The 12,342-nt window shown below is 42.2% G+C and overlaps 1 long non-coding RNA gene across 1 annotated transcript; it reads left to right on the top strand.

Moving 5' to 3' along the window:
- The first annotated feature begins 2,587 nt into the window (after positions 1-2,587).
- Positions 2,588-5,451, top strand: LOC137473490 (uncharacterized). The gene is made up of 3 exons (XR_010998849.1): positions 2,588-2,895; positions 4,269-4,323; positions 5,189-5,451. It is a non-coding gene; the product is annotated as an uncharacterized lncRNA (long non-coding RNA).
- Positions 5,452-12,342: the final 6,891 nt, after the last annotated feature.

Genomic DNA, 12,342 nt, shown 5'->3' with positions numbered 1-12,342 from the left:
TCCAAAACATGCATTATTTTTAGCTAAGAGGTCCCTGCTCCTGCAAAGGCAGGCAGGTTTGTTCAGCCTCCCACACACAAATAATTTAATGGATTTCAGGGGGCTGCCTTCACTGTGAGCAGTGAACATCTGCTTAACGCTTGAAGGAGCAGCACCCTAATTTTCGAAATAAACCTCATGATGCATAAAGTAGTAACTGACAGACAATAACTGTGTAAAATTAATTCCCTCCATATGTGTTTACAAGGCCAAGAAAGAAAGCTAATGGAGAGGGAAATGTTTTCAAAAATCTGTGAGAGGTCGTTTCACAAGAGGTTCATAAACTGTCTGATGAGAAGGGTAAGATGATTTGTCAGTGCATTTGTAACATGCCCATCCCTGGGGTAATCCCAGTGTTTGATGTTTGTGGATTTCCCATCCCTGGAAGTGTCCAAGGCCAGGTTGGACAAAGCCTTGAGCAACCTGGTCTAGTGGAAGCTGTTGCTGCCTGTGGCTGGGGTTGGGAATGGATTGTCCTTCAGCTCCCATCCAATCCAAACCATTCCATCACTTTATGTTTCTATCATTCTATGTAGGAATGAAGAAGGGAAAGAATGTGGGAAAATTGGCAGAATGGTCTTCCAATTAAGGAGCTGGGCTGTGACTCAGTGGCTTGTTCCACTCCCATCTCTCCAGTGTCAGAAACCCTTTGTAACCTTGGGAATTATTTTACCACAGCCTCCAGAGCAGCACCTACTGCTGGAGTTTTGAATCCCTCCCAGCAGCACCAGACCCCAGGAATCCAATGGAGAACACTGCTTTTTCCAGTGGAGAACACTGCTTTTTTTTTCCAATGGAGAACACTGCTTTGTTTCCAATGGAGAACACTGTTTTGTCTCCAATGGAAAGCACTGCTTTTTCCAATGGAGAACACTTTTTTTTTCCAATGGAAAACACTGCTTTGTTTCCAATGGACAACACTGGTTGTTTCCAATGGAAAACACTGATTTTTCCAATGGAAAATACTGGTTTTTTTCCAATGGAGAGCACTGGTTTTTTCCAGTGGAAAACACTGTTTTCTTTTCCCAATGAAGAGCACTGTTTTTTTTCCAGAAGAACCTGTGGACCAATGTAAAGATTTCTACTGCCACCTTCCACTTAATTCCAAACACAGCTTTCTCACACAAGGGCCACATTGAAATAAGCAACACCCCTGACTCGCCTAATTTCACAGAAAAAAAAAAAAAGTGCAAGGGGTACTTTATCCCTACTTTCATTGGTTGGTTGATTGATTTATTTAATTTTATTTCATTTTTGGGGAAGGACAGAAGTTGAGGACAAGAGGGACAAGAAGGCTTGAGGACTCCAAGTGAAAATAAGCAGAGCTTTTTTGGAAATGTGATACTTAATGGGGGCAGAGAGAAGCAGAATGAAACAGCCTAATTGCAACATGTGCCTTTGGAAAATAACATGCAATAACTGCAACCCAGAGCCCAGCCACAACAAAGTCGAGGTCAAGTTGCATGAACAGCTTAAACTGTGGTATTTCCTGAGTTTTACTTATTTGGCTTTACAGCCTAAGCATTTTGTTCTTCTAGTTATTTTCTATTCCATATATGAAACACATTCAACCTGCCCGTTATTCATTAGTAGCTGGTGTTTAAAAGGAAATGGAATAAAACCATGGGGCCTATGTGGGTTTGTGTGGCAAAAAATCACTGGGGGACTTGTCGTAATATTTCGTTGGCCTTTTGTTTTGAGGAGCTGCAGAGTGAAATATTGCCCTCAGGACAGAAGAAAAAAAAAAGTCTCAGTGTTTCATGGAGAAATTTCAGCCCTTAGCTCCAGGCAATCACAGCCTCAGCAACCCCTTATCCCATGGTGATATTTTTCCATGTTTTGCCTCCACAGTCAGAGTTTATAGGCTGGGAAAGAGTGCAGACACTGTGGTGTGTTATGTGCACACGGTGGTTTGTTCTGGGTGTCTGTGAGGAGCTTGAGGTTTGTTCGCAGCAATTCAGGCCACTTTATTTTATGCTCTCTGAACATGTACATGCAGAAAGCTTTTTTGTAACAATTCTAGGCAGAGTAGTGAAAGGAGCTTTTCATGTCAAATTATAGTGGGGAAAATAGGGGAAAAAAATTTAAAACTACGAACAAACCTCCTGTAAAAACAACAGTGAGTACTCAGGCACCTTTCACTTTTATCACTTTCTCAGTGCTGCAACTAAGAAAACATATCTATCCAAAAAACCCCAGTGGAGGTAAATTAATTTTAACTGAGAGTCTCTATGGAGGAAGCTTTGCCTTTGGAGAACTGCCTTTCTCTCTGCTGGTGATGTGGATACTCTGGAGGTCAGATAACATTTTTAGAAAGATGGTGTAAAATAATATGTGGGATCATAGGGTGCTAGGAAAATTCAGGTTGGAAGGACTATCAGGAGTCTTTGCTCAAAGCAAGATCAAATCTGAGATCACACAAAACTTTGTCCAACCTCAAGAAAGGCTGGAGACTGTGCAGCCCATCTGGAAACCAGTTCTCATAGCCAGGAATTGGAGCTCTCTTCCTTTCCTTGTCTCTCAGGTCTGATTCTTTTTATCATGGAAGAGGTTCCTTTTGAAGAACCTCAGAGATAAGACATGTGTCATGCAACCTCGTACTCAAAGCTGCCTTTCCAAGGGGATAAAACTCTGCCTGGCACATGTCACCAGTTAGGAACCTTGATATCCTAAAGGGAAAGCATTTCCTTCTTGGTCACTGATATGGAAACGAGCTCTTTGTTGTCACAGACACTCATCTCCTGGAAACTTCTGGTTCAGATGTTAGATTAGCTCATTAAAATATAAGTGAAATTTTTAAAAAGTTGTTCCACCGAAAGTTCAGTGGAAGAACAAGGGAGGAACTGTAGCTGCAAGGTAAGTAAGAGGATGAGAGGCAGTAAGAGGATGTCAGTGGACTGGGCTGAAGAAGAAATGTGATTTTCTGAGGATAATTACAAGTATTGGGTGCTGACAATGGTCTTGGTAATGCTTTCACTAATAAACTTGGCAAAACTGAGAGTATACGAATTAAACTGATGACAAGAGGCATCACTTACACAGAGGCTTTCAGTCTACTGAAATAATTGAATGGGAACTGGAATAACAGAAATGGGATGAGATTTAACACTTTGAAGTGATAAGGTCACACATTTGGAGATTAGGAACTATGAATCTAGTAAAGCTTCAAGTTTTCCAGAGCAAACAGCTGAGAGGAAAACATGACAGGATGAGTTGGTCAGTCAGGGGATGGCTGTGAGGCATTGACATGGCAAGGCCATCAAAAGGACAAATGTGATTCTGGAGGCTTCAGGCTGAATGCTTCAAGGAGCCATCAGGAGATGTCAATTGTGCCTTCCAAAGCAGCTGTTTTCTCATCTGCAGCTGTGCACACACTTCTAGCCAGCCCTGTTCAACAAAGATATTAAACAGAAAATATTACACTCTTGTTTGCTAGAAGAAAGAAATTCAAATTAAATGTGAGTGAGGAAAGAGAGATTCTACCTTGATTTGTGATGTAAGAAAGAGCCAGAGTGGGTCAAACAGGGAACAGAAAGTCATTTCTTCTAATAGGATGTCACCTAATGAGCCATTTCATGTTCTCAAGTTCTACCAGGGGAGGTTCAGGTTGGATATTAGTAAAAAATTCTTCACTAAAATAGTGGTCAAGCACTGACACGGGCTGCCCAGGACAGTGGTGGAGTCACCATCCCTGGGGGAGGTTAGAGAGTAAGAAGCTGTGGCTCTTCACAATATGGTGTAGTGGGAGGGGTGGTCCTTGGTCAAAGGTTGGACCTGATAATCTTCAGGGTCTTTTCCAACCTTAAGGATTTTGTGATTTGCCAAAAACATATTGGTTGGCTATGGGAGACACATCCCACAATGCTGAATAACTTCAGATTATCACAGCAACATAAACCTGCTGAGACTCCTGTCTTATTTCCCAGTCAATCCAATTTATATTATTTTATAAAAATAAATAAAATTGTTTTTTTTCCTAACAAGATGAAATGGTTTGTGAAATCTTGGAAATCAGCTTCTTTTCTGTTTTTCCATAGAGTTTTGTGTTCTGTCCTCTCAGTTAAATGATAACTGAGAATACAAGAAAAAAAAATCAGGAAAAGACTCTTTCAAAATGCTGAAGATGTCACTGTGCTCAAGATGAGGGCTGGACTGGTAGAATGACGGATAAAAGTGTCATAATCCTTCTGCCTGGAACTGCATGTTTTTACATCAAGTTTTGCACACAGAAGACTCCAGGTAGATAATGAGGAAGCTGAAGATGAAGGCAGGGACTGAAAGTGAGTAAGTAACAAATTGATAAATTAAAGAATTTACAGCTATCCAGGGTTTTATTAGACCTTGTGTAAAGAGGGCCAAAAGCAGTGAAAAATATCTATCAAAGTAAAAAACCAAAACCAGTTTCATGGGTGCAGATGAAAATGATTCTTTAATTTGCTTGGAGGGGGAGAAGGGAAGATAAGTTTCTACTGAATGTTGCAGCAATTACCAATACCAGGTCAAGAATACCTTCTCAACAGCAGCAGTCTTGCTGATACAGTGGAATTTTTATAACTTGGATCTCTCCTTGACCATTTTCCACCACATCAGTCTCTACAGTCTAATTTCTCCTTTTTAAAAACAGCTCATTCCAATGGAAGAGATAATTTAATTTATCAATAAGCCATTTTTAAAATCTACATATCTTGTTTAAATTTTAAGACATATACCAAGAACGTATTAGCAGGTATCCATCAGACTCTTCAAGTGTAAGTTCCTTGAGAAAAAATCTAGAAAAGAGCCGAGGAAAAAGAGCCAAGGCTGAGGAACTGCGATTCCCTCTTCACTGTGGTCTTACACAGGAGAAAATCCACTGAATTCCTGACTCTGACCCCAAATGAAAGCTGTCTCAGCAAGCAGGAATTGAATGGTGCTGTGATGCTGATATGAAACCTGGAGCGAAGGGAAGAGAATAGAAAAATAATAATTAAGTTATACTGCAGCTCATATTTAAGATGGAAAATCACTAGAACTCGTTGCTGTGCTGCATAGTCCATCCTACACATATCCTCATTTTTCTCACTGCTAAATTTTAAATGTGTTGCACTAAGAGCTTGTGACATTGCAAAGTGTCTGGAGACCAAAACAATATTCCTTCCTGTCTCTTGAGGGGCAAAGCCTGTGTACAGTCAACAGAGCAGCGTGCAAGGAAATGCACACACTTCAGAAAAAGGACAGGGAACAAAATCCCCAACCTCGCTGCTTCTGCACGTCAAGAAGGATTTCCCTGAAATCACAACTAAGTGGAACTGAATGCTCTCCACAGCCATCCAGGCACAGAGAAGAACAGCAGGGAGAAAATAAAAAGATAGGAACAGGCAGAAAAGCAGACAAATTGAGGATAGCAGCACCCGGCGCAATAATCGTAATGAGAGTGACTGGATTGCACCTTGAAAGGTCACGGTTTTTCGGGTCCCGTGTGGTCCTGGGTGTGTGGATTTGGACAAAAAAGGCAGGTGGCAGGAGCCAGCCCCTCCACACTGCCCCATCTCCATCCAGACACGTTCCAAGGGCGATATCCCAGAGCTCCCAGGGGAATCCCACCCCCAGCTGCATGGCATGCAGCCCTTCCTGATGGTGTTGTGCCTCCACCTACTGCCCTGCCTTCCATAGGTGGGGCCTGAAACGGACACCTGAGCCCCAAATCCAGATGTTTCTCTACTTAATAAAGCAGGAATTGGGTGAGGATTTATTGGTGGAACACTTTGCAGCCAACTGATGTGAATTGCTGATGGAAATGTTAGGAAGAAATGCAGCATTAATCAAGTTATGCTGAGGCCTGGGATGTATCACTGCATGGAAGAAGCACAGACCTGGCAGAGATCTGACTTAGCCAATGTGTAAAACAGGTTTTACACAGCATTTTCCATAGTGGATGCTTCTCTGTCCCTGAAATTCACAGAAAAAAACTCAGCACAAATAACCACACGTTTAGAGTCACAGGAGCAAAGAACTGATGTGAGAAGATCACTGGCTACTGATTTCCTCCTAATTTTGATGTAACTTTTTTTGGAAGCAACAGTATCTAATCAAATGTTAAAGGTAATTTAAAAAAGCCTGAATTCAGTGGCACATCAGAGCCCTGTGGCACATCTGTGTCTAGCAGCAAGTCACCAATTCCTGCCAAAATCTAAAGCTCAAAGTCAGGTCACAGATATTTAGGGCAGGTGTTTAGTGAAAGCCAAGTACCTGTGCCTCTTCTATAGCCAATGGAGAGCATTAGCTGATTCCAGAGGTTCATTAATTTTACACTTAAAAACCCACAGCTTCCTAAGATAAGGTGGCAAGTTTTGCAAAGGCAAATATAGGCAATGATTTCAGTCAAGGACAACCACTTACCCATGGACAAGGTGGTCACCTGGAAGCAGGTTGTGGCCCAGATCTAGAGCACCAGTTGATTTTGTGCCTCCGGATTTATAAAAAAAAATGTTTTTAACTGTTGTGTTACCCTGTCCTCCTGACAACTGAAAGAACATGGAAAATATTAATTTGTGGAAATTACAGCAGTCTGTGCTCCTTTACTACCCTGGAATTAGGAGAATTCTGTTAATAATGAGTCATTCTTTCCATTTGCACTTGGCTTCCCATGAAAGGACCTCTGAGTCTTCAGTGGAGCACAGGATACCCCTAAAGAAATGAACAGGCAGAGAATGTGAACCAAGGCAAGAGGGATTTCAATGTCAGTGGCTGGGAGAGGGATAAAACCCAGGAGTTCAGATTTCTCAGACTGAAGCATCTCAGGAGCTTTCTGGAAACCCCAGACGAAGGGAAACATCAGTGTGTGAACACTGGAGGAGAAACTGTGGTGATGTCAACACGCACCAGGACCTGAGCTCCTCTCACTGCTCCCCACCAGAAGTTGCATAACCCCATTAGTGCATTAGTGCTCCTGCAGGAGAACAGCCATGCATGGCCTGGAGCTCTGTGGTTTCCTGACAGGGGCTGGCTCACCTCCAGACAGCTGAGAGCTTGGGCAGGGGAGGCTGGGGCTGGCTGCACCCACCCCCAGGCAGGGCCTTGGCTCTGTTTAATTCTGCAGTGAAGCATCTGCCCCCTCTAAAGAGGGGCAATAGACAGTCCTGGTGTTTGGCCAGGTTGTCAGAACAGCTGTAATTTATCCTCTGAAAAGAGTGAGGAGCAGCTGAGGGAGCTGGGAAAGGGGCTCAACCTGGAGAAAAGGAGGCTCAGGGAGCCCCTCATGGCTCTCTGCAATTCCCTGACATGAGATCATAACAAGGAGTCTCTTCTCCCAAGTAACAAGCAACAGGACATGGCCTCACATTTTGCCAGGGAAAATATAGGGAAAATTTCTTCACAGAAAGGGTTGTCCAGCCCCAGCACAGGCTGCCCGGGATGATGGTGGAGTTCCTATTCTTGGAGGTATTTCTTGGATGTGGCACTTGGGGACACGGGTTAGGAGTGGCTTTGGCAGTGCTGGGTGAAAAATTGGACTCCGTGTTCTTAAAAGTATTTTCCAGTCGAAGTGAGTCTATTATTCTAAGGGAGTTGGCCAAGTTTGTGCTATCCAGCAAACAATAAAATTCTTGTGAGGGCTTTAAGCACCAGCTCCAGGCAGGGAGAGTAGCTCAGAATGCAGGTTGTGCACCCAGGCACAGATTAAGGCAGGTGCTCAGATATGGAAGTAGTGTCAAAAACCCCAGGTTCTATTACAGTTAATAATCATCTCAAAGTAAAATGCCAAGAGGAGCTGAGCTGTTCCAGGCTGCACAGCTACTGCAGAAATGTCCAGGAAGTCACAGGCATGAGGCGAATGGAGAAGCTGCCTGGGACAGTGGCAGAGAGAATCACCTAAAATGCTTAGATATTAATTACAGTTAAGGGGAGATTTTTAAATGCACCATTAATATGTTTAAAACTCAGTGCCATCATCTTTAAAACTGAGTCAAACCCCTGGTAATCCCCACTTTGGCCCTCTATAAATCAGTTTGTACTGATGCTTTGAGAGGCTGATCTGGAACAGAGACTAGACTGAGTTAAAGAATAAAGCTGGGATTTATTAGAAGGCCTCTATGGATGCACCTTGGGCAGCACAAGAGCCCAGCCAGGGATACACCCGAGATGAACCAAAATGGTCACAAAATGGATGACTGGTCACGGGGTCTTACATTTTTTATATTTTTTTGTCCATTTGCATATTGGGGTTAATTGCTGAATTACAGCTTCAGGTTATGAAGTCCCATCCTCCCTGTCTGCTCTCTTCCATTCACAGTTGTTTGTGCTTTTTGGGCCTGAAGCTTGTAATGGTTGTCCTTGGTTCTCAAGCTGGAAAAGGATTGTTTTGTCTAAAGACCCTGCGAAGAGAACTTGCTAACACTTAGTATGAAGCTCAGAGCTCCACAACAAGGCAGCTTAGAATCTGAAAAATATGAAAGCTAAAACTTAAGGCATCAGTACCCATAACACTGAATGGACCTTACGAGGAGGACGTTGCCCTCCACACCCTGCTGGGGACTCAAGGCACACAGGAATGGGACATCCTTGGTGGCAATATTAGAAATCAAACAGGAATTTTAGCCTTGTTTATTCCACCTGTCCTTACCTTCCTGCCAGTCCAGATACCAAACCCTGGCTGTTACACCTGCTACAACCTGCACTGAAACCTCCCTGTGGTTGATACGCTAATTCTCTCTGTGTGAACCATACCAATTTCTCCAATATTAATTATAATTTAAAAGTATCTTCTGTCTCTTACTGGTTCTACTGGTCTGTTCTTACAAGGCACAGAATCTCTTTTTATGTTTTTTAATTCAGACTATGATATCAAAGTAATCCCTTCTGGCTTGAAAAAATGTAAGCTCATCAATGTTTCAGACTGGAAGAAATGCTGTCACTAAATATCAGCCAATGTCTCATTTCTCATCTTCCTCAATGTTTTTGTCTCGCAGGATCCAGTAAAAACCTGGATTCTCAAGCTACAGCAACCAGTCCCAGCAATGAGGCTGCATTTCTGCTTGGGGGATGGTTGTGTTTTTTATTTCCAACCACATGTCCTCGCTGTCAAATTCCATGTCATTTTTATTTAATCTGATCCTCTATCAAGCTGATTCCCTGTCTCCCAAGCCTCCCTGTCTTCCAGATGGACATTTTTTAAAGCAGTGATTTGCAAAGCATTAAAGAAGGCATATAAATAAATTACTGTCTGGAGAGTGAGTCATCATTATTTAATAGGACTGTCTCATAAAAAGTGTCTGTTTGTTGGCAAAGCAGGCCCATGCTGCCCCCAAATTTATCCTGCAGCTCCCCAGCCTCCTGAGGGTTTGTCCTGCTTTATCACTTCCTGATATTTTGCTTCCTGGTAAACAAGGTTTTGATGTTGCAGGAACTCAGGGGAGGACAGCAAAGGCACTCCAAGACCTGAGACACAAGAGCTGCCCTGTTGTAATGTGGCTGCAGCATCATGGATTCACAGGATCATTAAGGCTGGAAAAGACCTTTAAAATCATCAAATCTGATCATTAAAGGACAAGACGCCCTGCAAATCACAGTTACATCTTCATTTCTATGAATTTGGGGCCTAAATTTAGGGAATTTTTCCTGAGGAAAACCTGAGTGTGCTTTTACAGAGTGCAAAGGACGGGAGAAATACGACAGAGATGGGTTTGACTAAGTCAGAGATCCCTCCCTCTTCTACCACCCCCACTCACTTGGGTCTCCCAACAATTCTACAGAGACTAAGATTATTTCTTCATGCCCAAAATTCTGCTAAGTAAGCATGTGGCAAGCACATTTCTCTCTCTCTCAGGATTTTTATAAAGGTGCACAGAGAGAAGTGAAAGAGAAAACAATTTCTATTTCTGCTCCTTGTTTTTCTCTTGTGGAATGTGTTTGGAGATTGTTTACCTAGAGCGAATGCCTGGTTGGATCACAGTGGATTGTTTGGGCTTGATGGCCAATCGGATCCACCTGTGTCTGGACTCTGGAGAACAGGGTCACGAGTTGGGAGAGAGTTAGATATGATAGTTAGAGAGAGTAGCATGTAGTTTTTAGTATCCTCTTTTATATAGTATATTAATGTATCATAACATAATTATAATAAAGAAATCATTCAGCCTTCTGAAATAAGTCAGACATCATCATTCTTCCCATTGGGTTCGCCGACATCTACAACATAAGCAAACAGGGAGGATCCAATTAAAATAAACCTCAGACACCATGCCTTCTTCTTCTGTCCCACCTTACGCCCGCTGTGGCCTAGTTCCCATTTACATTCCATATATTTAATCCCCACACAAGAGCCATGCAATGACCCCACCTGAGGCTTTGCTGCAAGTCCTCCCTTGTCCCCATTAGAGTGTTGAGCTGCTGGCTCTCAGTCACTCAGCACTGCTGGTTTCCAGGCACCATCCTACCAGTGGAAAAGCTCCAGACAAATGGAGGAGCTGCACGTTGCTACCTTTTAAAAATTATGCAGCAAAGCCTCCCAAAAACTCCAGTGATGAAGCCAAAATGTTGCCATTGCTCATTTCCACTTCTCCATCCATGACTCCTCTGTAAGGACATGGCTTAGATAAACCCACATATGGTGAGGGGGTTTTTGAGTTGGATTTTTTTTTATTATTATTATGATGCCCTGCTGACAGGCAGAGTTCCCACTGGTAGCCGCCACAATACTGACAAATTCCTTTTCATTCCCATTGCCTTGAATTTCCTACCCATTCCTCTCGGCGTGCAGAACAGATGTGACCTTGGTGCTTCTATTTTAGGCTCTCAGTAGCATTTGAACAGGTATGAGAGACTTTCTGATGAGAATTCCAGCTAGAAAAAGGATCAGGTCTGTGTCTGGTGCCAAGCAGTGCAATTCCTATGAAGCAAAAACACAAGAAAAATTGAATGTTTAAATAACTCCCACTGAGGACCTGATGAGTCTCTGTGCCTTTGCATAAGAGCTAACACACCTGAAGGGTCCCCATATTATTAAAAAAAAAAAAAAAAAAGAGTACTGAATAATAATATTCAACTTTTTAAATGGAAATCTTATTTTCATTTTCTACTAAGACTGTTTTCAGAGGTCACAGAGCAGGAGGGCAGAGCACCTGAGCTAAGGATCAGCCTCTCTCCATCACTTACAAGTGGAATGGAAACTAAATGCTGCATTTCTAAATAAAGGATCTAAAAGTGCCTTTCTTTTTTAAAAAGTGACTAAGAAACACTTATGAAAGCAACCTATGAATCCCAAGTTATGGCACTTTGAGTAACAACAGGAAATGGGGAGAAGTTCCAACATATGGAAAAATAAATTAAATTAGGCTTGGACAGGAATCTTGAGAGCCAGCTAACAGCAGTGGTTATACTGGATCTTTGTCACCAGGTATGGCAATCCTGTTTCTTAGGAATGATCATTTTTCCTACCTAAGGAATGCAAAACAAAGGAATAGATAATTATTATGCCTTTATGCAATGAAGGCTACAAATCAATGACCAAGGTTCTCTCCTGCTTTACCCTCCATCTTCTTCCTTTCATTGGCTAAGAGCCAGGGTAGAAAATATGTTTATCCTCAGCAAAACCCTGGTGAAGTAAGCAGAAGAAAATTAAATAATTAGCAGCCTTAAAAAAACCCAAACAAACCTAATTTGAGCTTAATTCTTTTCCACTTACAAAGATAATCAGCCTAATAGGTATTTTGTATTTGGTTATGGTTTATCTAGAAATGGCAATTATTAGCATGCCTTGACAATGGAACAAGCCAAGCTTCTAACGAGGTGTAATTATAACATAAGATATATATAATTAAACATTATACATTGACAAGCCCTTGACAGCCTGCAGTGAGTTAATCTCATGGTATTGCTCATAAGGGCTGGGAGTACTCAGTGCCCCTTCTGAGCTAAATGCACATTTGGACAATACATTTTCCTTTCCCCAGCTCTTCCTGCAACCAGATCGCACATTCCTCATTTCCTGGCAGTGTTTAAAGTGGAATTTTAAAAGATCCATTCAAACCTATTTGCACAATAGCCCAGAGTAATGACCATTACTGCAAAATGTGAGTGTCTATATTTGATATATTGGGAAGTGCCAGTATCCTGTATCCTGGCGCATTGAGCTACTGTGAAGGCTGATGATGTTTTGCTGGAAAAGATGAGGAATATATGCAAAAAACCCCACCTGGTGCTGATATTCAAGCAACAAACCTCATAAGCAGGTGATAAATTGCATTATTATGCCCTCCTCACCTGCACTGTAACCTTTAGTGTTTTTCTTTCCCAGTTCCTTCTGACGATCAAAATCTCTGACTGGCTCCA

Source organism: Anomalospiza imberbis, chromosome 4 (genome assembly GCF_031753505.1).
Source record: "Anomalospiza imberbis isolate Cuckoo-Finch-1a 21T00152 chromosome 4, ASM3175350v1, whole genome shotgun sequence".
Taxonomy (NCBI): Eukaryota; Metazoa; Chordata; class Aves; order Passeriformes; family Viduidae; genus Anomalospiza; species Anomalospiza imberbis.
This window is presented reverse-complemented; position numbering and strand designations above follow the sequence as displayed.